Below are 27661 nucleotides of genomic sequence, written 5' to 3'. Positions count from 1 at the left end.
TCGTTCGGCGCCCTCGACGCCTTTCGAGGCGGTGGTGTTGGAGGGTCCCCGTGGCACGGGGTCTGCCCCTAGAAAGGCTATGGCTAAGGTCCGGCACTGCTTTGGTCCACAGAAGTATTCCTCTCCCCGCCTGGAGTACATTTCAGAGGGTGATGAAGGCTCTGATGGGGGCTTGGTTCCGGTAACGGTTCCAGATGACCTTATCTCGGGCCATAGCCAGTTTGATGATCTGCGGCAGTCGCTGCATGATGCCAGTGGACTGGACACCTCTCCGGAGGCGGAGTTATGTAGGCCGGAGCCTGGCACTCATGCCGATTCTTTATATCGGCGCCTTATGTCTCGGGTTACCGAGTACTTGGGTTGGTCTGCTCCCCCAGGGGAGTTCGTTCAGGATGATCTCACGGACATCCTTGATCTCGGTCCACCCACTGACCCGGATTTGCCTTTTCATATGGCTCTGCAGAGAAGGGTGGCGGCGGCTTGGACTGCTCCGGAGAGTCTCCCGGCAGTGGGCAAGTCTTTGTCGCGAAAATACCGTCCAGCCAGTAGCGACCCCTGTTACTTGTCTAGGCACCCCACTCCGGAGAGTTTGGTGGTGCAGGCGGCTACGGCCCCGGCAAAGCAGGCGTCGTATCCTACCATCCCTCCGGATATGGACAACAAACGTTTTGACATCTGGGCGAAGAAAGTGTTTTCTTCTGGGGGTATGGCGCTTCAGGCGGCCAACTCCATATGTGCTTTGTCTTGTTTCACACGCACTCTGTGGAACTGTGTTGCATTAGCGGCTGAACATATTCCCGAAGGGGACGAACGGGATGGTTTCCTTGCTATGGTTCAGGATGGCAAGGATGCTATGTGTGAGGCCGTTCAGTCGGGTTTGGACTTGGTGGAATGTGTCAGCCGGTCCATGGCGGCGAGCACCGTAATGCGCAGGTTTGTGTGGTTGCGGAAGTCTGGGTTCGCTCCTGATGTGCAGTCCCGGCTCCTCAACATGCCTTTTGACGGTGAACACCTTTTTGGCAGCAAGGCTGACGAGAGCCTTGAGAGGTTGCAGACCTCCAAAGCTGCAGCAAAGTCGTTGGGCGCTGCAGTTCGCCAACCTCCGCCTTTTCGTCCTAGGGGACAGCAATGGAGGGGAGGTTCCTTTCGCTATTACTCGTCCTTCAGTAAAGCGAGGGGAGCTAGCAGTCAAAGAGGCCATCGTAAGAGTGCCAGAGGTGGAAACAAAGGTACTCGAGGTGCCAAGGCCGCTCGGGCAGTTGCCTCTTTGCCCTCAGGCAACGCCGCAGCCGCTACCACTCAGTCATGAGGCCAGGTCCCATGGTTCGCCGGTTGGGGGAAGACTGGTTCAGCATCTTGTAGAGTGGCAAGCCATTACTTCGAATGTGTGGGTTCTGGAGATCATAACCCACGGCTACTGTCTTCCTTTTCGGCAGAGGCCTCACGACAATCCACCAGGGAACCTCTCTTTGAAGTGTCCGGATCCGCTCCTTGCGCAGGAAATTAAAGCCCTGCTGGAGAAAGGCGCCATAGAACTGGTGCCTGTAGCGGAGAGGAACAAGGGATGGTATTCCCCTTATTTTTTGATTTCGAAGAAAGACGGGGATTGAGACCCATCATGGACTTGCGCGGTTTGAACAAACTCCTCAGGAAGGACAAGTTCAAGATGGTGACTCTTTCTCAAGTCCTTCAGGCCCTTCAACTTCAAGACTGGTTGGTGTCTCTCGACCTCAAGGATGCCGATCCATCCCAAGCACAAGAAGTACCTGAGGTTCGCGGTTGGCGACTCGCACTTTCAGTTTCGGGTCCTGCTGTTCGGATTGACCTCCGCCCGAGGGTTTTCACCAAGCTCATGGTGGTGGTGGCAGCGCATCTCAGGAAAGGGGGGATTAACGTCTACCCCTACCTGGACGATTGGTTGATCAGGGGGTGCTCTTCCGAGCAAGTCCTGGATCATCTGTCCGTCAACTGCCACTCCCTTCACAGGCTGGGCTTCTCCCTCAATTTAATGAAGTCCCATTTGACACCAACGCAGCGGCTCCAGTACATCGGAGCAGTGCTCGACACGTCCCTGGGGCAGTGTTTTCCTCCTCAGGTGAGGGCTCTTCACAACAAGCAGATGGTGCACAAGTTTTAGCTTGCCCAGAATCTCCCAGCATCCGAATTCTTGAGACTGTTCGGCCTCATGGCATCCTGCATTCTAATGGTGCCAGAGGCTCGTCTGTGGATGAGATCTTTGCAGTGGGCACTCAAGCTCCAGTGGTCTCAGTCCTCCGGCAGGCTGTCGGACCCTGTTCAGGTGCCGCCCTCGGTAGCCCGGGACCTTCTGTGGTGGGCCGTCAAGGGAAATCTGATGAAGGGGGCCCCATTTTGGCTTCCCTGGCCGGAGGTGACGATCGTGACGGATGCATCCCTCACGGGATGGGGAGCTCATGCCAACGAGTTGACAGTCAGTGGTCGTTGGTCTCTGTCGGAGTCCAGACTCCATATCAATCTGTTGGCGCTGAGGGCCGTCAGGCTAGCCTTGAAGGCTTTTCTGCCGACTGTGCGCGGAAAGAGTGTCCTGATTCTAACGGACAACACGGTGGCCATGCACTACCTCAACAAAAAGGGGGGGCAGGGTCACTTCCGCTGTGCAGGGAGGCGATGCAGCTCGAATTCTGGGCCATCCAGCAGGAAGTTTCGATCTCGGCTGTTCATCTGGCCGGAGATGACAACGAGACGGCGGACGCTCTGAGCAGGCAGAGCTCGATCTCTCACGAGTGGGAGCTGGCTCAGGAGATTCTCCTGGAGATCTTCGCCCATTGGGGGACCCCTCAAGTGGATCTCTTTGCCTCCAGTGTCAACCGGAAGTGCGAAAGGTTTTGCTCGCGGGAATTTCCTCCAAAAGGAGCCTTAGGAGACGCGTTTGTGGTGGAGTGGTCATTCCCACTGCTGTACGCATTTCCTCCAGTCCCCGTCATCCCGCAAGTGCTGCGGAGGTTACGGAGGTTCGGTTCCTGGATGATCCTCATTGCTCCGGCGTGGGCCCGGAGGACGTGGTACCCGGACCTTCTAGACTTGTCCATCTGCCCTCCACGTCGTCTTCCCTACCGAGACGATCTGCTCTCACGGGAGGGGGGTCAGGTTCTCCATCCAGAGCTCAGATCCCTCAATCTTCACACTTGGCTTCTGAAAGGTTGAGGTATAAGGATTGGGACCTCCCTGAAGACGTGATGGAGGTGCTGCTCTCGGCCAGGCGGCCGGCAACAAAGTCTCTGTACCGTTGCCGTTGGAGAAAGTTCTGCGACTGGTGCAGAGTTCAGAATGTGGAACCTTTTGAATGTGACATTCCCATGGTTCTGTCTTTTTTGCTTTCTTTGGCCCACAGGGGCTTGCAAGTGGGGACCATTAAAGGTTACCTGGCGGCGCTGTCCATCTTTAAGCGCTCGTCCGAAGAGTGTTCCTATTTTAAGATTCCTTTAGTTTCGCAGTTTTTGAAAGGGCTCATTAATGTGTTCCCTCCATCACCTTTTTTGGTGCCAGGTTGGGATTTGAACCTTGTTCTTAAGTTTCTTATGGGTGCTCCGTTTGAGCCTTTACATTCTTGCCCTTTGAGGCTGCTGACTTTGAAAACTGCGTTTTTGGTTGCGGTTACTTCCGCTCGAGTGAGTGAGTTACAGGCACTTTCAGTTAAGCCACCCTTCACTGTGTTTCACAAGGACAGGGTTGTCCTTAGAGTTCGTCCTTCTTTTCTTCCGAAGGTGGTTTTGGATTTTCATTTGAGCCAGAAGGTTGTTCTTCCGGCGTTCTATCCTCCTCCACATCCTGGTAAGGAAGAGAAGAGGCTCCATAGGCTTGATCCTAGGAGAGCGTTGAGCTTTTACATCTCGCGCATGTCCCGGGTCAGAGTGGACGATCAACTTTTCATTGGTTACGCTGGAAAGCGTTTGGGACAAGCTGTGACGAAACAGACTTTGTCTCGTTGGATTATTTTAGCTATCTCCGAGTGTTACCGCTTGGCGGGTAAGGACCCTCCAGCTTGCTTGCGGGCCCATTCTACCAGAGGAGTGGCTGCATCTACTGCCCTGCAGAGGGGAGTTCCTATTCGTCACATCTGTGATGCAGCCACCTGGCTTTTGTACGTCACTATTCCCTTGATTCCATCAGAGGGCAAGATCTGGCCTTTGACAAGGCAGTTCTCTATTCCGCAATTTGATTGGGCATGCTAAATTTGTATTCTAAATTCTTTCCCACCTCCTTGCTTGGTACTGCTTTGGGAGTCTGTCATAGATATGGAATACGTCGGAGGACCCAATCCCTTCGAAGAACAAGTTACTTCTTACCTGGTAACGTTCTTTCGATGGGATAGTCCGACGACGTAGTCCATATCTCTCCCTCCTTGCCTTCCCCGCTGCAGAATTTCTTTTGCGATTGCAGCTTGTGTTCCGCAAGGCCTTGTCTGTCTGACTGGCAAAAAACTGGTGGCACACGTTCTGGGAAAAAACTATAACTGAGGCTATGGGCGTCGTGCGTCCTACTTATCACATTGGGTGACGTCGGCCGTCGGAGGAGGTCCTCGGGGATGGCGCAACGACGCAGGGCGCAGACGCCAAAGATTTTCCGAAGCAGCACAGCTGTGGACATTACCTGTCATAGATATGGAATACGTCGTCGGACCATCCCATCGAAAGAACGTTACCAGGTAAGAAGTAACTTGTTCATCTCATGGTGTGATAGCAACTTTCCCGATTACCAAGTTGGGTTATTTCATTTTATTCCTTTTGTGTAGCTTGCCGTTTGAAAGCGGACCATTTATACTGCTAGTGAAGAGCACAGCAAGAATTGAATTTGCATTTAGGCTGAAGATATACATTTCTTCAGGCTGGTTTTACTGGTATATATTATTTCACTATATACATGTTTACCCTTATGGTGTTGAGGGTAGTGGCTAGGTTGATTAAGTGGACCTAAGATGCCTACATATTGATATGTATGTTTGGCTGTGTACACATAGACCCAGGTTTCCTACTTCTGAACAAGTGAAAGGAATAGAACAAAGTGTGGAATGGAACTCTACATAAAGCACAAGATAGATGACTGCCCCTGAGGAATGTCCAGTTATTGTGAAACATCAAGGACAGAAACTTATATAAGTTGGGCTAACGTGGTCTCAGCGTGCATTAGGGACAATCAACTTGGCACTGAGACATTTCAAGCAGTGAACACTTGAAAAACTGTTTTTATGCAGTAATAACAATTTTTTATTCTTTGGTATACTGTATTGTGGTGTGTGCAGATGTTTATTTACTTAAGTTGTGATATTTGTGCTTTAAGAAGAATAAGAATAAAATATGATGCTTTATATCAATTGAATTATGTTGTACAACCTATATTTGCTTTAGAGGTTGTTTTGTCAGGTTACCAGTGTTGAGTCAAAGGGTAAACATATGGTTGTGTTAGTAGGTTGTATATAGATACTTCCTTTGTTGTTGATTAGATACATTGTATCCCCACTCAGTAGGAGGGATTAACATCTCACTGTGGGGCAATCCTTTGTAGAAATGTGCAGGTTTCATTAAAGCACACAGCATCGCTGCCATCTTCTCGCATCCACACCAGCCGCTCCACCCGCTTCATGGGGAGAAGAGGCCTTCCCCTACAGCCCTGATACCCATTGTGAAAGATGGGTGAATGTACCGTTTCTGTTTATTGTTCACTGCAAAACACATACAGGTTGAAATGCTTACACTGAATCTCTCGAAATCTATACCTTAATGATAGATTGTGGAACTTTTATAATGGTTTGTTTTTTAACACATGAACAATGACTACCCCGTGGGGTACAGGGAGGGAGTGGCTACTGCATAAGTTCCCTTTGCGGCATGGGTACCCACACAGTGTACAATTTGGATGACTCACTCTGAAAGAGCATGCGGATGCAGGACCCCTAGGAACAGTCCAGCGCACTGTACCTGGGTATTTCCCACCTCCATACGTCTCCCCACTAACACAACCCCCCCTGTTTTAGATCTGCCAGAGCACCTAGAGACCATGTAGATGCCAGCGTTGTGTGGTAGAAGCCCCAGTAGCATACGTTCTAATGCTGCCAAAGCCAGAGGAGTGTTCTGGAGTTCAGGGGCATCTGCAGTGTTCTTGTCCCCTGGCCTACACATCCATATCAAGGGGAAGAGGAAATGGTGACATCTGAAAAGGGGTAGTCCCCCCGCCCCCTCACTGCCTCCTGGAAGTGTCATGCTCCCAGGTACTAATGATACCTCCTTCTGGACTCTCAGGCCTTCTGAGTCTGCATGGGGCGATGGTTAGAGGCAGCTGTAGCTTAAAGGGGTAATGCTAGGATGGGCATCTGAAGGGAGGGGGACAATTATTGCTACAGGGTCTCGGAGGAGCCAGGGGCCAAGCACATAAATGTCCTCATTCTGAGCCTGACAGATTGTGGCAAAAACACTGGAAACGTTTTTCTGCATTTTTCCCAGCATCCCCTGATTCCCCATTGTCTGTGGAGTCTGCATGTGGTTCCCACATAACTGTAATGCTCTAGGGACATCACATGTGTGGCTGCATGCTGCAGATACCGGTCGATTCTGCACTGACCGCAGTTCCTAGACAGCAGCTGCATGTCTGCGTAGCTTGTGCATCACCTCATAGCTTGCGCATAGCACAGAAATGAGCACCTGTCAGGCAATGTTAATCCTGCACATTGTGGAGTGGGATGGCAAACACAGTGCAGTGAGTGGGTGTCCTGGTACTTTGCGTACCAGTATCCATTAATTCTCATGACCATGAGTCAGGCATTATGTATGGTGGGGACTATCTGGAGATTGTGCACTCCCTTGCAGTAACCTCAGGAAGGACCTGTGCTGGTAATTCCTCATCCACATCCACGAGGTGAAGATCACAATGAGAACCCCTGGAGAACTGCCACCAGTGCTCCAGATAAGATTTTGAGGTGGGAGTATTTTACTCCCTATTTTTAAACTTTGAGAGTAAATGTGATTTTAAGAGAGTAAAAATGACTTTTCTCCTTTGCAAGAGAGTAGAATGCATGTGACATCCAGTCGACGTGTGCAAAAACTGTATGGCAATCCTTACTATGTGGCAGCTTTCTGCATTGTAACAGAATACACCTTTCATTATTTCTTTAAGGTCTGGCCATTTGATCTCTCCTGTATATATTTAAATGTTGAAAACACAAACACCAAGCCAATTACATAAAAAAGCAACCATGAATTGTATTGTGTTTTGAGGTTCAATAGCAGAATTGTCTTTTGATGTTTAATGAAAGTCCTCATTTCCTGGAGCTATTACTACTTAATGGTATGCCAATGTTATGATACAAGTGCATAGAGGCAAGGGCTCCATGCTAAATTATATGTCTAATCTCAGGGTTAAATGGTTACTTATATAGCGCTTTTGGCAAAGTGCTGTACATAGAACATATTTATCACAATTATCACCAAACCGAAGTCGCTACCCCTTTATCGACCTCGAAAGGATGAAAGGCTGAGTTGGCCTTGTCGGGATTCCAACTTGCAACCCACAGTTCACGCACAGATCGCAGCAACAAGTGCTCAACCGGCTGAGCTATATTATTGGCTAACATCCTTCAGAGGCCGGTCAACTGAGTATCGAATGAGGTATAATAATCACAGTGCCTAGATGTTGGACGAACCATGTATGAAGCGCTACATAAAGTTAAATACCTATCTGGATTATTACAGGGACGGGCTTTGCTGAGTTTCTATTTCAATTACAAATGTAACTTTCATTTCTTTGTTTTTGAACAGCGCTTGCACTTTCTGGAGAGTCAGGTTTTGGATGTTTTAATTGTAGTCTGAAGATTTGAGAGGCTAGACACCTGTGATGGGTGTAATGACAATTGGCCACCCTTGAGCAAAGATGCTGCTGCCACTGACCATTTACACTAATGTACCCCATTGACTGCAAGGTTGAATGGACGTAAACTAGACCGTGCATAGTCATCCTTTTACACACTCTTTCTATAATTGGAGTGTACATTAAATTATAAGTGTAAACATGATCTGCCTCTGCATGATTATGCACACAGCACAGGAACTAATACAATTGTGTAATACTGATTTGTTTCACTGGAAGAAAAAAAAACATAATTTTTTTACAAAATATGAATTCTCAATTGCAACTTAGTTTTCCATCTTAGTAAATATACAATCCTAAAATGGTAGGAAAATAAATATGCACTGCGCTTCTGTTTGCTCCATGAGCATCAAGACAGCCCAAGATGAATGGAAATAAACAATTCCTTTTATCACAGTGTGCAGTTTCTTTTTTTTAAAGGCTTCAGAGAAATACATTCTGTTTCAGGGGCTTTTATCCATGGCTTGCAATTACATCCATCGTTCTGGTTTGTGTCAAGTAACCTGACGTTTGCACTGCCCTCTGCTCTAAACTTGTGTGTAAATGTACGCAGGAAAATAATAAAGCTGTCGTAGTTACAAGATTTTCATGCATAAAAAGGCCTGGTACGCACCTTATCCGGAGGCCTGACCACCACCGTCTCTGGATGTGGCAGCAATTGGCCTACAGAACGGGTGCAGAATGTCCCTGTGAGGAGGAGAAAGGGGTTGGCTTCACGCACAGGGTGAAGTCACAGATGGATGTATGAGTGTGCAAAGAGATCAGCTGTGAAGGGTCCAATCTTGGGACATGAGCTGAGCGGCATAGGGCCTGTTAAGGCTGCCAGCTGCACATTGGGGTTGTCTATATAGGGGTAGTGGATTAGGTGCAAGGAGTCGGAAGAGAGTAAATGGACTGCCTACATGAGTCTTAGTGAGGGTAAATTGGTTTGTTCATATAAGGGATGATGATATTTGAGGGAGGGGCATATCCTGGCTTTTTTCTTCATGTGGGCCATCATGATGCAGCAGTTTCTATACAGGGGACCTTATTGCAATTTTCCACACATAACATTCTGACATCATCATGCTATAGTCAAAGTAACCTAATACCTTTATTTTTGATGGATGGTATCCAGGTGGTTATTCCCAAGGGTGAAGCACTTGCATATCTTTAGGCATGGCTGGAAAAGCTCTTTTTTCTGCTGGTTTTGGGATATTGCAATGACTTCTCTCTCGGTGGGCGATGCAATTTGATTGCATGTCTTCTTGTGCAAATGCCTTCTGCTGCCTTTATTCTCCAGCCAAAGTATCCGTGCAGCTTTCTGTGCTTCTCAGGGCCAAAAAGTCCCAATGCAACATAAACAGAGCTTCTTCCTGACCTAGCCAGGCATCCTAAAACTGGAAAGCTGATTGGTGGATTGACCAAAAAAACAGTCATGTCATTAACGAAAATCATCTCACAGTGAGGTGACTCCAACATTGAAACTACATTTTTTTGTAACCCTGTCTTTTTTTACGGATGTATTAACGCTGGTGAATTCAGCACAATGCATGTTTTTTTAGGGTTAACCCATAGAAAGTTTGCCCACCTGGGGAAGTATGCCCACATAGTCTGCCAGCAATCAGAAGACTCCCTTGTGCTTTTTGAAAATCATCACTCCTAACTTTAAGTGCCCCAGGCTAGCTCAGAAATCCTTCAGGGTTTATTTATTTATTGGGCATTTGTATGACACCTATACACAAGTTTTTCCAGGCGCCACAAGACAAGATGAGCGGGGCAACATGGGAACAACAAAAGTAGAACAACAAAAAACGGTTATATTGGCCTTGGACGATCTTACTGATTGGCAATCTTTCTGGACGATCTGAGGTATACCAATTCATGACGTTATACTTATCCTGTGCAATTATTTGCTGTTTAAGACCCACCAGACATTCAGCAATTGTTGCCAAGGATGTCAGAATGTGTTGTGACAATGCAACTGTCAGCTTTTGCAATATGCTTTGATGGTAAAGTCTCAAAGCCTTGGTAAGAGAGAGTGGTGGGAAGAGAGTGGAAAGGACCCAGAATTGGTATGGATTCGGGAAGTTTTAAGGGAAGGGTGGACCAAGATTGAGGACTCTGTTGAGGGTAAGAAATACACCCGAGTTCGTAATGAGTTGGAAGAGTGTCCTTGGCGGGGGTGGAGTGACAAGAAGGGACAGGTTAATACCACATAAAGCAGCGGGCAGTAGGCTGGCAGCACTTGCTCATGAGGGGCATTTAGGAAGTGCTCTCACCAAGAAAAGACCAAAAGAGTCATACTGATGGCCAGCAGGAAATGTCTGAATTCTTAAAGGAGAGGCAGATTGAACATGATAGAGCGGCATTATACAATGCCAGTGCTAATAATGGGTTTGGTGAGCGCACCAACATGTTCATCCAAGAAGTGATACAATTGGCATTAGCTAACAGTTTGGACTGGAGGATGGTGTTGCCGGATGCTGTTAGGTCGCCTAGGGATATGCTAGGGTGTGCATCTTTCGAACTGACAAGGGGCAGAACGCCTGGGAGCAAGTTAAAGTCCATATGGTTAGTTGGTGAAGTACAGTCTAAGGTAGATTCTATTTTATTTATTTATTCATGTGTTAGCAGTGATTTAGAGGAAATTGTGCAAAAGGCAAGAGAGAGACAAGAAGTTTTGGCAGAAAGGTACAACACAAAGTGTTGGAAGGAATGCCCGGTCCAGATAGATCGGAGACGTGCAAGGGTTGAGAGTCCCCGGTTTGTGGGGAAGTGTTTTCTGGTATTTTTGGCACCTTTGAAAGTGATTGGAGTGGGACAGCGAAGGTACTGTGTGGAGCAAGAAAAGAATTGCCAATCAGGATTCTTCAGGGCCATGATGGGTTGATGATGTACCAGGTGTTGATTCAAGAGAACTAGTTAACAGTGGAACAAAGCATGCTGGGGGCAGGGTTGGGAAGGAAAATGTAGAAATGCATGGATGTGAAATTGGTGAGGCAGAGAGATGTGACTGTGTGCCCAAAGGTAGAAGGGCCGACGAAATTAGAGAGGGTGACGTGTTTAACGAGGAGCAAAAAACGGCATGGGAAACGGGATTAGGAAACATGGAAGCGTCAAATGTTACCATAGGAGGAGTTATGTGGGAGACAGGTGGAGCCAGGTGTTCGAACAGGGTCAAAAAGTTACCCAAGAAATGTAGTGATTATGTTTGTTGTTAGTAGCTAGTTAGAGTTATTTGTATGTGTGTGTTTCCTTTTGTTGTTTTTTCTGTTTTGGGAAAATGTAAAACAAGGGAGGGAGGTGTGTTGTCGTGTGATATCCACGGGGTGATGATACAGCATAGCAAGATATCAGCCTGTGTGCATTTGGTGTTTGTGTCAAGGTTCTGTGGAACCTTACATAACATGTTTACAGTCATTCCTGGAGAAGATAACCGTGGGGTGCCACGGATTGAACTCCACAACATAAATTGTATGGGTCATTTCTTTTCCCATTCTTCGTGTTACCCACCACACATTGCTCTCTTCTGTCCCTTTTGCGCGAATACTCGTTTACACATATTTGCCAGGCGCCTGGATTAAAACATGCTCACACTCCGTCTAAATGTGATGCGTCACACAGGGCTGGTCAGGCCCTGCTATTGATTTTAGGCATCTGCCAGTCATATTGGACTCGAAGTGACCAAACACTGAACAATAGAGTGGCCGGGTGGTAGCATTGATTAAATGCCCTCGCTCAGTAAATCGCCTCTCACATATGCTGTCCCTGGCTTAAACTTTTTTTAATAGTGGTCGAGTCCCCGTACGCAGCTCAGGGTTCGTGGAACAGAATGAGCTTGTCTCAGAAGACCTCAGATTAGCTCAAAGTTGAGACTGCTTATGGAGTTCAAGGCGGGTGGAGTCATGTATTCTACGTGAGCGCCAGAGGTGTTCCAAGGTCCCTATGGAGGCCCTTCAATGGCAGCCATCTGCCTTTCTAGTGACCTACATTCGCTGGCCTTATAAAATGGCGCTATTTTCAGAGCTCCGGGTATATCATGTACTCATAAATGGAAGCCTACCTTTGGTGGCATGGGCAGAAATATTCTTCATTAGTGGAGATGCGACATGGGCAGAAAGCTTCCAAGGTTTCAAACATGAATATTTTAAATTGTCAAGAGAATGCGGTACATGACATCCTTGGAACCTGCAGTCAGGGCTGGAAACACCATTTAGGTATGTTGCTTACCTTATGGTTTACAAAATTATAAAAACAATGCTCAGGGATCCATTTATTTTGACAGTCAAAATAATCCTCATGTGTAGCTTCTCAAGTAAGACCATATTGCTGGTTTGAACTATGTGACCAAATATATACTCACCATGAAAATAAAAGCAACCATATTGTGAAATTGTTGAAAAAACAAGTTCACTTCAGTTCACAAAATACAACCACACCTTTTTGCACTGCAATCCATGTTCAAAGGGTGTTTTCGATCCAAAGTTGCAAAAAGACTGCTTGCATACAACATTTCTACTAACTAAAGCTCGGACAAGATATGTTTTAACATATCTCCGTTGCACACTGGTCTCAGATCCCATCTTCTCCACTTAACCAAAGTGTGTGCTCCTGGGCAAATCGTTTTATCCCACTGTGCCCTTATCTGCCAACATTATAAATCCCTAGAACTGATTCAGTCCATGCTGACCACTACTAAAAAAAACCCTAACTCATGATATTCCCACACATGTAATAATAACAGGGATAATACAAATACTGGACGCCACAAAGTTTACTTGCCTCTTGGATTACTCCAACCCACTTTTTGCAATGTAACATCCCATGATCCCTAGAATTAAAGACCTGTTATGTGAGGTAATTTTCCACAACATCACTGTCATTGCGCATGCAAGTTAGGGGGCGCCACACATCTTTTTCCTTGCAGAGCTTCACAAATCCTAACGCTGGCTCTGATTTGCTCTGTAAGTCAATGTGCTTGCAGTACACAAAGGATGGTGACCGCATTGCCCTGGATAGCCAAATCCATGCAGTCATATTGTTATCATGGACTGTGCAATGTGATGCATGTGCCGAATCTGTTTGAAGAATATCGCCAGGGCCCTTCTCTGGTGGATAAAAAAGCTATATCATGGAACTGCATGCCCTCAGCTTGACTTGTCCAGCACAGCTTGGCAATAAATGAATGAGAACACTTCAATAATGCCACACTTCAAATTCCCTCCAGGCGCTTAATGCTAGCATGTGCCAGGGAGAGAGTTCCTTCCAGACATCTGCTCGCAAGGGTGGTAGTAGGGCGTTCCATTGTAGCGCTGATAGGTATGGGAAGCTGGCACCTCCTGCTCTGGCTCTCCTGGCTCTGAGGATCGTGAGCATGTTTGCATATGGTGTTCTGGTTGGTCTGGTGGATCTAGAGGGGTGTATTCCCTCAGAGAGGTAGGGTGGAGCAGTGAGGTGGATGCACTTGTGAGCAAGGGCAAGGGCTTTGAAGAGGATTCTTTCTCTTACCAACATGCCCGTTTCCTGGCTGCTGTGATGTGTTCTTTTTTGGGTATTCCAGTGGCTGCTCTCAAGGCGCTGTTTTGTATAGTTTGAAGTTTGGTCATATTTTTTGTGGAGGTGCCCAGGAACAGTGCATTACAGTAATCAAGTCTAGATCCTGTGATAGCTCTGGGGATTGTGATGCAGTTATCTTTGGAGAGGAAGGGTCTGGCTGATGTCAGAAGTTTGCCATGGTAGGCGGCTGTTGAGGCGATGGCATTAACTTGCGTCATCGTTAGAGTTGAGTCGAGATAGCATGGTACCAGTCGAGAATTCACGCTGTCTCAAAACAGCATTTGTTTTTAAAGTAAAGTTTGCAAACACAACACATTGGGAATGGCAATGTTAAGGAGCGAATACTCATATGAAGTATTTCTCTAATACAAGGTATTATTAATATTAGGGTATTTGTTGAGCAGGGACCTAGCTACGGGCAGCAACGTAACGCTTTACAATTATAGGGGGAAGAACACAGTGAGGGAAGCGGGAAGCTATCACGGGAGGGTGAGGGTGGGCAATTGGCAACAAGGGATCTACAAGGAACTGGGGAGGAGACAGTGGGGAGCAGATCACTGAGTCTCAGGTAGGGTGTGGGGAGTGCAGGGGGTGTGGACCTAGGTGTTAAGGAGGAGCCATTTCTTGAAGAGGAAGGCCTTGAGCTCTTTCCTGAACTGTAGAAGTGATTGGGCAACTCTGATGTTGACGGGGAAGAGGTTCCAGAGTCTTAGAGCGTAGACAGAGAAGGCCTGCCTTCTAGGTCTTTCCTTCCTGTACTGTCGTAATTCAATTCTGAACATTTTCTTACTTCTGACGAATCGCAGGCCTCTGAAGATGCTGAGTTTCTCAGTGAGGTAACTTGGGGTCTAGAGGATGACAGCCTTGTAGATGATGCAGCAGCATTTGAAGATGATACAGGCCTGCAGTGGAAGCCAGTGCATGGGTGATTCAAAGTAATTCAGACTCAAATTCAAACTTTAACTGACACTACACCATTGCTTCACCTTAACTAAAGCCTGGGTGTGAGCTACCTAATATTTACAGCAAGTGTGGAGAAGTAGTGGTGTAGTGTGAGTGTATTATTCTGAGCATACTGTTGTTGCTCATGGTGTTCTTGCGGTGTGGCTTTGTATGCAGTGCTGGTCGTCTATGGCTATTGTACTGAACTATAATACACATTTGTTTAGTCTGAATGTATTATTTTAAGTGTACTACTGTTGATCATGGTGTGACCTTGTATTTAGGGCCTGTTGTGTATAGCGATTATTCTGAATTGTGTTCTGCACCTGTTATTCAGGGTGAATTGTAGTACCAGACCTACTGCTTGGCCCCCAACTGCGCAATGCTACAACTGCTTGTCAATAGGTGGTCACCAGTTTGGACTGGTAGACCCTTTAAGCAGGTTGACCTGTCCAAGGGAAAACTCACTTAATGACAAACAGGGACCCTAACTGACAAGGTGAGGATGGGGCTGAGGTAGGCGGGAGTGGGGTGAATGCGTGGTGGGGTATGTGTGATGCTGGAAATGCATTGGAGGGGGGGCCTCCATGTCCTGGTCCTGTACTCCATTATCATGTGTGTTCTGTGTTGTTTTCTGCACAGGAGTCCATGTGGAACTCCTGGCAGTGCAGCTCTTCCTCCTTCTGGTTGTGGTGAACAGAGACCCTTGGGATACCCTGTCAAGGCTGACAGGTAAGCTCCTTTCCTTCCCAACCTCCTCCTCACCTGAGCCTTCTGATGAGATGTCCTTGGTTTCCGTGATGGGTCTTCTCCTGGGTTTCTTGGATTCGGTAGGCAACTGCCTTTGGGAAGGCTTCTTCTTCTTTTCATGTAAATAAGGCCTGGCTCCCTCAGAGGCCACCTTGACAGGAGGGGGCACCTGTCCAAGGGGAACCCCGAGGAGCCAGACCTCGAGTTGCAGGGAAAAAAGCCTGATAGGCAGAAAAAACCCTGGTATTGCAGGCAATGGTAGTCCTCGAGATGGGGCTGTAGAAAGCTGTAGAAGGCTTGAAGTCTTAAGCGAGGTCTGCCCACTTGGGAGAGGTACAGCCTGTAGGTGGTAGTAGACGGGAAGCTTGATCTTCGATAGTGTCCGGGGGAGGAGTTATAACAGGATAGCAGGGAAAGTAAATAGAAGATGTAGATAAAAGAGAATGTATGGGCTGAGACACTGAAGGAGAATAGGAATAAGATAGTTTGTCAGAAGAGTCCCACTTACCTAGAATACTGGCAGAACCCGGGGAGTGAAGGCACCCGAGCTGCAGTCGCGGTATATGGAGAAAACAGCTCCGCGAGCAGAAATGAAGAGCCGCGGTGCGGTGAAAGGAAAGGCTGAACTGCAACCGCGAACAAGAAAATAAATCATAACAGCAAGCCAGCTGTGAAATATCACCAAGGTAAGTGCGATTAATAGTATAAGAGGAGAAGGCAGAAAGACAAGAGCGAAGGCTAGGAGGCTAACAGAACACAGGCGGAAACAAGAGGGAAAGTTTACAGAAGCGTACAAGGACAGAAAGACAGGGAATAACCAACAAGATGAGCAAATTGCAACAGCAGTGACATATCAGGAGCCAAGGCAGGAATCAAGGAAGGATCCGTAGAAGAGAGCTCCGCAAAGCGCAGCAGCGTTGAAATGGTCTGAGAGCAAAACCGATACAACACGCCGAAAAGGGGGCGTAGTTCTGTTTTATAGTAAAGGGCCGCCATGTTGAGTGAGGACTAGACGTGAAGGTGTACTGGATAGTCAGAGACGCCATGTTTGCCACAACTTCCATGGGTGAATCCCGACAGTATACCCCTTCCTCCTCGGGGGCCCTCCGGGTTTCCCTGGATGAAGACAATGAAAACGTTGGATGAGTCTGGGGCATGGAGATGACTTCTGGGTTCCCATGTTCTTTCTTCCAGAGAATAGCCCTTCCAGTGAACCAGATATTGAAGCCTACCCTTACGATAGCGGGAGTCTACCAGATACGCCACTTCGTACTCCTCCTGGTCAGGTGGATGTGGTGGACATTGGTTAGATATCTTCCGTACATAAGGGTCTGTCTGGTATTCCTTGAGCAAAGAGGTATGGAAGACCAGGTGTGTCCTTTGAAGTCTGTCCGGTAGCTTAAGTCTGTAGGCTACAGGGTTGATCTGTGAGACGATGGGAAAGGGCCCTATGAAATGTGGTGCAAATTTGCCGGCATGAACCCATCTTGGCAAAAACTTTGTGGATAACCAGACTAACTGGTTGGGCTTCCAGACAGGATTAATGGCTCTCTTCCGGTCAGCCCACCTTTTGTGTGTCTGTCGGCTGGTCTCCAGCGCCTTTTTGGCAGTCTTCCGAACCTCTAGAAGCTCCGCCAAAAGGCTATCAATGGCAGGTGCACTGGTAGAAGGTGTACCTATCCATGGCAAGGGATTAGGATGGTATCCGTAAGTACAGAGGAATGGACTCATCTGGATGGATGTATGTAGAGCATTGTTATAGGCAAATCCAGCCTGAGGGAGAAAGAATACCCATTCATCTTGCTTATTGGCGCAGAAACACCTGAGGTACTGTTCGAGGGTGGAGTTAAGCCTCTCAGTCTGACCATTGCTCTGCGGATGGTAGCCCGATTATAACGCTCTGTCGATACCCAGTTGCTGGCATAAGGTGGCCCAGAACTTAGAGGTGTACTGAGACCCTCTGTCTGAGACTATTGTTCTTGGAAGGCCGTGTAATTGTACTATATCCCTTAGAAAAATCGCTGCCATCTCCGGAGCAGAAGGTAGGTGGGATATGGCTGAAAAATGTGCTAGTTTACTGAAGCAATCGATAGTTACCATGATGGTATTCATTCCCTGGGAGATAGGTAACTCCACTATAAAATCAGTAGAGATATGTTCCCAAGCTCTTCCTGGTACCTTAGGCTGTTGTAGCAGGCCGATCGGCCTACCCGTAGGATTCTTGCTGCGGGCACAGATCGGACATGAAGAGACTTATCTGTCTACGTCTTGGAGGCTAGTGGGCCACCAAAATTTACGACGTATGAGATCCTGAGTCTTGCGTATGCCTGGATGACCCGACAATGGAGTATCATGGCACCATTTGAGAATGTGGATCTGTAGGGTCTTTGAAGGGATATAGAGAGCTTTCCCTTGGTAGTATAGGCCATTCTGGTTTTGAGTGACTGAGCAGGGATGTGTTTCTTCCTTTTCATATTGTCCTAAAAGGTCTTGCAAGAAAGGAATCACTCCTTGTACCTTGGGGAGCATTAATTCATGACACTGGACCGTGGCTGATTCTTCTCCTTGACTCCGGGATAGTGCATCTGCAACATGATTCTCAGTACCTGGAATATAGGTGAGACAGAAATCGAACTGTAAGAAAAAATATGCCCAACGGGCATGGCGGGCATTGGTGCATTCCATCTGTTGAAGAACCTTTAGGTTTCTGTGGTCAGTGCGAATGAGGAACCTATGATTTGCCCCTTGTAGCAGATGGCGCCATTCTTGGCATGCCAGTTTCATGGCCAAAAGTTCCTTCTCGAGGACAGAGTAGTTCTGTTCACTACTAGTCAGAGTCTTTGAATAGTACGCGACTGGATGTTCATATCCATCTTCTGTCCCTTTCAACAGTACCGCTCCTACCGCCCCAGCGGAGGCATCAGTCTCGAGGGTAAATGGTTTGTTTTGATCTGGCTGGACTAGGATGGGAGCTGTAGAGAAATGTTGCTTTAAACATCGAAATGCTTCCCTTTGGTCTTGATCAAACAGAAACTTGATGCCCTTCTTGAGCAGATGAGTGATGGGTCGTACTAGCTTGGAGAAATTTGGGATAAATTGTCTATAAAAGTTTGCTAAACCAAGGAACCTCTGAATCTCCTTGACGTTTTGGGGTTCCTTCCAGTCTTGGATAGCCCGGACCTTACTGGGGTCCATCTGTACACCCTCACCAGAGAGGATAAATCCCAGATAAGTCACAGAACTGGCTTCAAAAGTGCACTTCTCGGGTTTGACTAATAGATGGTTTGCCTGTAAGCGGAATAGCACTTCCTTGACCTGATCTCTGTGTTCCAGAAGGCTACGAGAGTACACCAGGATGTCATCCAAATAGACGACTACCGACACAAATGATAAATCTGAAAATATCCTGTCCATAAATTGCTGAAATATGGCAGGGGCGTTAACAAGCCCGAACGGCATCACCTTGTATTCAAAGAGACCCAGAGGGGTCCGAAAGGCTGTCTTCCACTCGTCACCCTTGCGGATCCTCAGGAGATGAGAAGCTCCCCTGAGGTCCAATTTGGTACAAAAACTGTGCTCCTTGAATAGCTTCCAGAACGTCCCTTATCAGGGGCATGGGATAACGGTCTCTGACTGTAACTTCGTTGAGCCCCCGATAATCAATGCAGGGTCTGAGTTCTGCTGACTCCTTCTTTGGTATAAAGAATAGTGATGCTCCACAAGACAACCTGGACTCTTGGATCAATCCATTCTGGAGGTGGGCATCTAGGTAGTCTCTCAAGGCTTCCCTTTCTGGCAACGACAAAGGGTACATCCGACCAAAAGGAACTTGTGCTGAAGGGGGGGATTGATGGCGCAATCTTCCAGCCTGTGAGGAGGAAGGCTTCTTGGCAATGTGTCTTTGAAAACTTCAGCATATTCCTGGTACTGAAGTGGGATGGAAGACACTGTCTTCTTTACTGGAATACCCATATCTTCCACTCCAATCTTGAGGTTAGGGACCTCCATGCAATTTGTTTGACAAAAAGCTGAATCAAAGCTCACCCTGTTTGAGACCCAGTCAATTGAAGGGTTATGCCTTCGAATACCAGGGAATACCGATGACCAACGGAAAGTGTGCAGCCTTAATAATATCAAATACCATGTCTTCTGTATGCTGACCCATCTTCATTTGTAAGGGAACAGACTCCTTGACTACGGGACCTGAGGAAAGTGGAGTACCGTCCACTCCTTCCACCGGAATGGGCTTTAGTTTAAGGCGCTCGGGCACATTGTTCTTCCGGGCCCAATCTATGTCAAGAAAATTGCCTGCAGCCCTGCAGTCCAGCATGGCCAACACCTCTATGGGCTCAGGACCAGAAACCCATATCTGCACCTTAAAAACTATGAGCTTGTTGTCTTCGCGCTCTTCTATTGGTCTTGTGTTGTAGCAAGGGCTGTAGCCTGTTCCCCTGACACTTCCCTTGCATAGGTTCGGGGGCTGGCGTTTTCCTTCCGCCGAGGTGGTACCTCTGGGCAGTTGCGAGGTAGATGCTTGGAAGAGCCACAGTACATACAAAGTCCTGCTTCACGGCATCTTCTTCATTCCTCTGGAGTTAGAGGACCCCTGGTTGTTCCGATTTGCATGGGCTCATCACCTCCGGTGTTCTCTCGGGGAGGTTGAGAAATGGGTGCTGCTGTGGTTAAAGGACGAGGTCTTCTCCTTTCTTGCCGACGTTCACTTAGACGAAATTCGATCTGTAATGCTATAGTTGTGAGTTCCAGAAAAGAGGAAGGGCGAGCAATCCGAGCCAGCTCGTTCTTGATATCTTCATGAAGGCCTCTCCTGAATATGGTCTGTTTAGCAGAGTCTGGCCAGTCTGCCTTTGTGGCGAATCTGATGAACCGGGAGAGGAAGGTCTGTACGTCTGTAGTACCTTGCTTCACATCCAATATGGCTTCAAATGAGATGTAAAGGACCTCAGGTCGATCGAATTTCTCCTTGAACAAGTGTGTGAAGCGGTCATTGTTAGTTACTAATGGAGTGGCCCACGCCAAAGCATTCCCAATCAGGTTAGCTATGATGAATCCCACTCTGGACCGGGCCGTCTGGTAGGCGTGGGGACGAAATGCGAAGTACACCAGACAGGCGTCTAGAAACTCCTTTAGGCCCCCAGGATGCCCATTGTATTTCCCAAATGATAAGGCCATGGGGGTAGGTCACCCCGGTCATCCCTATGCAGGACCACCTGCTGTCTTAAAGCTACATTCTCTGTTCTCACTGCTTGTACTTCAACCGTGAGATTCTGCATAGCCGCCACCAACTCCTGATACTGCTCCAAGGACGCCATGGGGATCTCTGGGCGTTGTATACTGTCAAGGCTGCCAGGGAAGCTCCTTTCCTTCCCAACCTCCTCCTCACCTGAGCCTTCTGATGAGCTGTCCTTGGTTTCCGTGGTGGGTCTTCTCCTGGATTTCTTGGATTCGGTAGGCAACTGCCTTTGGGAAGGCTTCTTCTGCTTTTCGTGTAAATAAGGCCTGGCTCCCTCAGAGGTCACCTTGGCAGACCTCAAGTTGCAGGGAAAAAGCCTAGGCAGAAAAAACCCTGGTATTGCAGGCAATGGTAGTCCTCGAGATGGGGCTGTAGAAAGCTGTAGAAGGCTTGAAGTCTTAAGGGAGGTCTGCCCACTTGGGAGAGGTATAGCCTGTAGGTGGTAGTAGACCGGAAGCTTGATCTTCGATAGTGTCTGGGGGAGGAGTTATAACAGGATAGCAGGTAAAGTAAATAGAAGATGTAGATAAAAGAGAACGTATGTGCTGAGACACCGAAGGAGAATAGGAATAAGATAGTTTGTCAGAAGAGTCACACTTACCTAGAATACTGGCAGAACCCGGGGAGTGAAGGCACCCAAGCCGCGGTCGCGGTACATGGAGAAAACAGCTCTGCGACCGCGAGCGGAAACGAAGAGCCGCGGTGCGGTGAAAGGAAAGGCTGAACTGCAACCGCAAACAAGAAAATAAATCAGAACAGCAAGCCAGCTGTGAAATATCACCAAGGTAAGTGCGATTAATAATATAAGAGGAGAAGGCAGAAAGACAAGAGCGAAGGCTGGGAGGCTAACAGAACACAGGCGGAAACGAAAGGGAAAGTTTACAGAAGCGTACAAGGACAGAAAGACAGGGAATAATGAACAAGATGAGCAAATTGCAACAGCAGCAAAATATCGGGAGCCAAGGCAGGAATCAAGGAAGTATCCGTAGAAGGGAACTCCGCAAAGCGCAGCAGCGTTGAAATGGTCTGAGAGCAGAACAGATACAATGCGCCGAAAAGGGGGCATGGTTCTGTTTTATAGTAAAGGGCCACCATGTTGAGTGAGGACTAGACCTGAAGGTGTACTGGATAGTCAGAGACGCCATGTGTTCCACAACTTCCATGGGCGAATCCTGACATGACCTTATGGCACCCATGGGTGGTTTTAAGAATCATTATGTAACCTTGCCGCCCACAAAATAGCCACACTTTGTTAATTTGAAGTTTAGTTGTGTACTAGGATAACTGCACTAGAAGCAATGGAATCTATTGCAAATTGTAAATTGACTAGGATGAGCTTACAGGCTCCCCATAGTGCTTTTGAAGCCAGGGAGTTAGACTTTGAAGATAAGTGTAGGGATGAGCTGATAGCTGCCCTGGTGGACTTCCAGACTGATTGTGGTGCTAACTATGTGTCAGGATTAGTCAGGCGAGTACAAAGGCAGCGAATATGGCAAGGGAAATGTGCACTAAATCACACAGTGAATAGCTTCGAATTAAACTACGTGCACACAGGAACAACGACTCATGTATGCTAGAACCCAGGAGTGCAAATAGAGTGTGACAACAAAACCAATATATGAAAAGGGATGTGGGGTAAGCACCTGACCGCGAGGAAAGTCGGCAAGCGCCTTACCCCCAATTGCTGTTACAGGTACTGACAGCGCTAAACCCACGTGGAGGGCAAGCAATGACAGGATCTGTGAACTAACACTCTTGATGGTATTAAATAAGGGAACTAAAGAACTGTACTCACGAGGACGAGATAAACCTCTTGAATGTCAGCTAGCCCACGAATCCTGTTGATGAAACTGGGACCCAGAAAGGCTAGAACAGCAATGGGAGGAAAACTAAATACCTAAGTTGGAATAGTGATTACAAATTAGTGAGGAAAACATAAGCATTCACACAGGAGCTAGCTACAACCGCACACCACACCTAATAATCAAATGGGAAATAAATGCAGAAGTGCAATGGAAAACATGGAATGGATCCCAATAGAAAGTAAGGATCAGGAGCAGGGAAAAACGAAATAACCAATGCAAACTTCTCCCTACCCCTCCAAGGAAAAGACAGGAAGCTAATCTAAGAGGAAGGCTAAGGCATTGCGGGTTTACAGCAGCAAAGGGCAGAGTCAAAGAAATATAGAACACAGACAAACTGGGCTGCATCTAAAAGGGGAAAGCACTGAGAAATGCTGCCTGCAAACAGAGGAAGACAAAAAGGGAATCAAGGGAGCAGAAATCAATTAGCGCATGAATCCGAGATTCAGGGCGGAGGAACAAGAAAACAGGAACTAGGAACTAGGTACAAAGGCAAGGAACAAGGAACAAGGGACTAGTCACAACAGGAACACTGCAAACGATGACCAGCGCTGGACTGAAGTAAGACTGAGGCTTTTAAAGCTGCTTAACGAGCACACGCCTCAGGTGTGCTGATTGCTGCACCTGCAGCCACAGCTGTTACCTATCCTCCACCCAACCTTGTCCTGCAAGGGTGGAGGTGGAGCAGTGGGCCAGGCATTCTGGGAAGCAAAGTCATTTGGTTAAAGAAGCATGCTGGCTGCCAAAAACCTGGAATGGATCCGGAAGGGAAGTAGCTTGAAAAATAGGGATTTAGCGCTCCCAATTCATCACAGCACTGTAGCATAAGGTTCGGAGGAAAGGTCCAGTAGGGAATAAACCCCAAATCATGCCCCCAAGTGGTGGGAACGGGAGCGAAGGGAGCGAGTCGTGACACTATGCTCTCACGCTTCCTGTCAGCCAACTGCAGCTAGCCTACTGTTTTGCTGCTGTTACTTAGGGCACAGTACATTTAGCTCTCCTAGCCAACCTAGACCATGAGAAGTACACAGTATTTAGCACACTGTGCCTTCTCAAACTACTGATAGCATACCGTAGTCTGCACCTATTAGCACTACGCATTGCTCTCATAGCCCGGTCCTATGGACCAGGTCTATCGATCATCAACCTACTCATCACACTCCATAAGCTAATCCACGCCTGTCCAACCGCACGCCGTATCAAGTCTACAACGGGCAAACTCCACCAAGCACACACTCCGCTCTAATCTCTGCCTTTATTGAATATAGCTATGTTAGGCTGGATATTCATTACCATGCTCCCATATTGCCTTGTACCAAACAGCACTCCCTGCACAGGAAATCACTTCCTGGTATTCAGACATGGCATTTCTGACACAATCCTATACCCTGCCTGACACCATTCCTTCCACATTCATCACCTTTTCCTAATTGCCTTGACTATGCCCACAGTAGTAGCTGCACCACCAGGACTCACATCAATGAGCCTTCCACCTTGACTTACATAGCAGACCACCTGCTCACCCGACCTATCTCAGCAGATATCTCAACCAACCCCATAGTTGGTATCGAAAGAACACTTTGCCTAAAATCACATACCAAACTACTCAATATTCACCACACACCCTCCCGTAGATCTCCAAAAACACCCTCCCCCAATGACCACTGTAAAGTGAATAAACACAAGCTACCCACTGCGCTAACCTCAAACAAAACCCCCATAGTTAGTCAGCCTCCTACCCCCAAGATTGCCACTCCAGCTGAACCGAAGGCACCCCCTAGCCTCAAAAGTGCCCTCGTTAATGCCTGGTCTCTAGGAGCTCATGCTATTGAAATTCATGACCTTATCACTGAACAAAATCTAGACCTACTTATGATCACAGAATCCTGGCTTCACAAAGCCTCAGGACCTCTTTTAGCTTTTGCCATACCACCTAACTGTAACATCTTCAGAACCGACAGAACTGACGCTATAGGAGGTGGTGTAGCCATCATAGCCAGAAGTAATCTTCAACTAAGATCAAGCCCCATTGAAGATATCCTAGGCTACGAAATCTTGCTAGTCAAACTCTCCGCAAATGAGAAAACCACTATTAATATTGTACTGATATACAGAACCCCCAGTTCCAATAATAACCCTGAAATAGATATACCACTACTTACACCCCTCATCAAACCTAACACGAAATGTATCGTCCTGGGTGATTTAAATCTTGGGTTTAACGATAACCTAGACCACAGAGTTGCTATCCTACACTCAGCGTTCAAAGATATGAACTTTACCCAACTGGTGAACACTCCCACACATGCAAAGGGCAGAACCTTAGACTGGATACTGTCGCTTAACATTAGCTTAACCAGAGATTACATCACCCCCTCGGCTGGACGGACCACCACTGCATACAATTCACCTTCATGAGTGATGAAGCCTATCCTCCCAAAACTAAAACAATGGACTCTTTCGAAGCCAGAAATCCCTGTAAACTCACGGTAGAGAACTTCATCCCCATCCTCAACAAAACTCTTAAAGCCAACCTACTCACTAGCAATGACCCAAGTACCATTGCAGACTACTATCATAAATGCCTCACCCTTACCACTGACGAAGTAGCCCCTATTTCAACCAAAACTTGTTGAACTGAGAAAAAGAGCCAATTCTGGTTTGACGAAGAGCTAGTCTCCTTGCGGAGAACTAAACGAGCCCTTGAACACGCCCACATAAAACATCCCACCCTTGAATCTGACAAAGCCTTCAAGGAAGCCAATAAAATCTACAAAACGGCCATCATCACCCATAAAGCCAACGCCTACAATACACATATCAACAATGCTGAATCTGATTCAAAAGAACTATTCTCTATTCTTAGAGAATTAGAAAACCCCACTCCAAACACGACTCCCTCCAACTCTAGCAAAGAATGGTGCACCACCATTCAAAATGCTCTATCTGCCAAAATTGCTCTGCTACAAAACAAAATGTCCTCAAAGAGACTGTTATTTGCAGATAAAAATGTGTCAACCACAAATCCCACTCCCACCCGTATGGAAAAACCTAACTCACCATTTAATTTCGCCCCAGTCACCCAATAACTCGTTTTTGACACTATTACCAAACTAAAAGCCTCCAACTGCAAAGGAGATAGTATCCCAGCAAAACTAGTGAAAGCATGCGCTTCCACCCTCACCCCTATCATCACCAACGTTGTCAAGTCTTCCTTCATCTCTAACTCAGTCTCAGCCAGCATCAAAGAAGCCTGGGTCACCCCGCTTCTAAAAAAAACAACACTGGACTCCACAGTACCCACCGACTATTGGCCAATAACAACAGTCCCTTTTTTACTCAAACTCATAGACAAAATAGCTTACACACAAATTCAAACATACCTTGAACAGAACCACCTACTAAGAACCAGACAATCAGGCTTCAGTCCCAACCACAGCACGGAAATGGCCCTCCTGGACCTCAAAATCCAGATGGACACCATCAGAGACTCAGGAAAACTCTGCATCCTATTGCTGCTCGACCTCTCTGCAGCATTCAACCTTGTGGACCACGATAAACTGTGCACATCTCTTTCCAATGATGCCACCTCGTGGGTGAAATCGTTTCTCGCCGAACGCACTTCCAGAGTGGCCATAGGCAAGGAAGCTGCTGATCCCATAACAGTACCCATAGGAGTACCCCAAGGGTCATGCCTTTTCCCTACATTCTACAACGCTTACACCAAACTTCTCTTCTCTGCTCTAGATGATATGAGTGTCATCTACACCAATTTTGCAGAGGACACCCAGATCCTCATACCTTTGTCAGGGATTTATGACCAAGACATCTTAATCATTAACAAAATAGGCACTGAATAGTCTCTGTCTCAATGATGAGAAGACATCGTGGGATCACCAACCAAAATAGCATCCCTTCACTCTAATCACTCATCCATCCCATCACCATTGACGGCACCCTGATCCCTGTCCTCAAGCAAGTTAAAACCTTAGGTGTTCACTTAGATGCCAGCCTTACCATGACCAAACACATCAACACATCAACACACTGTTATTGTCCACGGCCTACACTTCCAAACTCATTGCACTAACTCGACAATTCCTGTCCCCGACCAATTGCCTCGCCCTGGCTAGAGCCTTGATATTATCTCAACTTGATTATTGCAATGTGTTGCTACTAGGGACCTCCAATACTAATCTCAGCAAATGGCAATTTGTGCAAAATAAAGCCTTGAGGGCAGCACTGGGGATAAAAAAGCACAATCACATCTCTAAGACTAGGAAGGATGCCCACTGGCTACCCATCAAAGCCAGAATCATCTTCAAAACCCTTTGCATCGCGCATAAATGTCTTGCTAAAAAAGTCCCAATCTACCCGAACAACACCCTACAGAAGAGAGAAAAAATCAGATCACTGAGATCCAATAACAATGAAGAACTAGTCACCCCTCCCTTCAATAATACTAAATAAGGGGGAGCAGCTTTTTTGTCCTAGGCCCCAAACACTGGAACTCCCTTCCCACCAACATCAAAAAAGAGGCTTCCTTCCCCGCCTTCAAAAAGCAGCTGAAAACTAAGCTATTCAACCAATACTAACTCAGTGCGAAGCCTATGCCATTGTAACACTGTAACGTTCATATGCTTAATTTGTAAATACTGCATTTAATTCTGTTTCTTCTCTACTGTTACTAATTTATGCGACCTGCTGCTTGTACACCTACCTCCAATGTATGCCCAACTACTAAGATGTCTGTAAGCATGCCGTGATACCCCAGGGTCTGGACGTGTAACAAATGAAATAAAAAAAAATAAAGAAAAATAAAGATGCTCTTGATGAAGGGGGGTGGGTGCAACCACTCAGGACCCTGACCCTGGGGTTGTTATTGAATCTGTTTCTGGGTGTCACACCTCTCCTGCTGTCTCTATTACGAAACCCAGCATTGTTTCTTCAGGGAATGCCCTGGAACTTGAATTATTGAGGGAGGGAACATCCTATCATATTCATCAGTAGGCAACTCAAAGGCAGAGAACTTAGGTGGGCTACTGTTGAAAAGGAATGTTTCACTATAGTTTGGAGCCTTAGACGTTTTAGGCCCTACCTCACAGGGTCTACCTTCAAGGTCCAAACAGACCATAAGCCCTTAAAAGGGTGTATGCAGATGTAGAGTGAACACCCGAAACTGCTCAGGTGGTCCATTGGCTAGACTTCACTATTGAGTATAGACCAGGGAAGAGTCATGATAATGCAGATGGCCTTTCCAGAAGGTATGTTGACTGTCTGGTTGAGGGTGTCAATCTCGTAGGAGATTAGACCACCCTAACTTTAGTCTATGTGGGGGCGACTGTGATGCGGAAATGCATTTGAGGGACAGGGCCTCCATGTCCTTGTCATGTACTCCCTTAATCATGTGTAGTCTTTGTTG

General features: G+C 47.1%; 1 protein-coding gene across 15 annotated transcripts in view; it reads left to right on the top strand.

The window, feature by feature from the left end:
- The window catches only part of PTPRM (protein tyrosine phosphatase receptor type M), a 2094608-nt gene that overhangs the window by 870110 nt on the left and 1196837 nt on the right, over positions 1-27661 (top strand). The window lies entirely within an intron of this gene.

The sequence above is a fragment of the Ambystoma mexicanum genome, chromosome 5q (assembly GCF_040938575.1).
Source record: "Ambystoma mexicanum isolate Mex_15411 chromosome 5q, UKY_AmexF1_1, whole genome shotgun sequence".
NCBI lineage: Eukaryota > Metazoa > Chordata > Amphibia > Caudata > Ambystomatidae > Ambystoma > Ambystoma mexicanum.
Note: the sequence above shows the minus strand (reverse complement) of the source record. Positions and strands in the feature narration are given on the sequence as shown.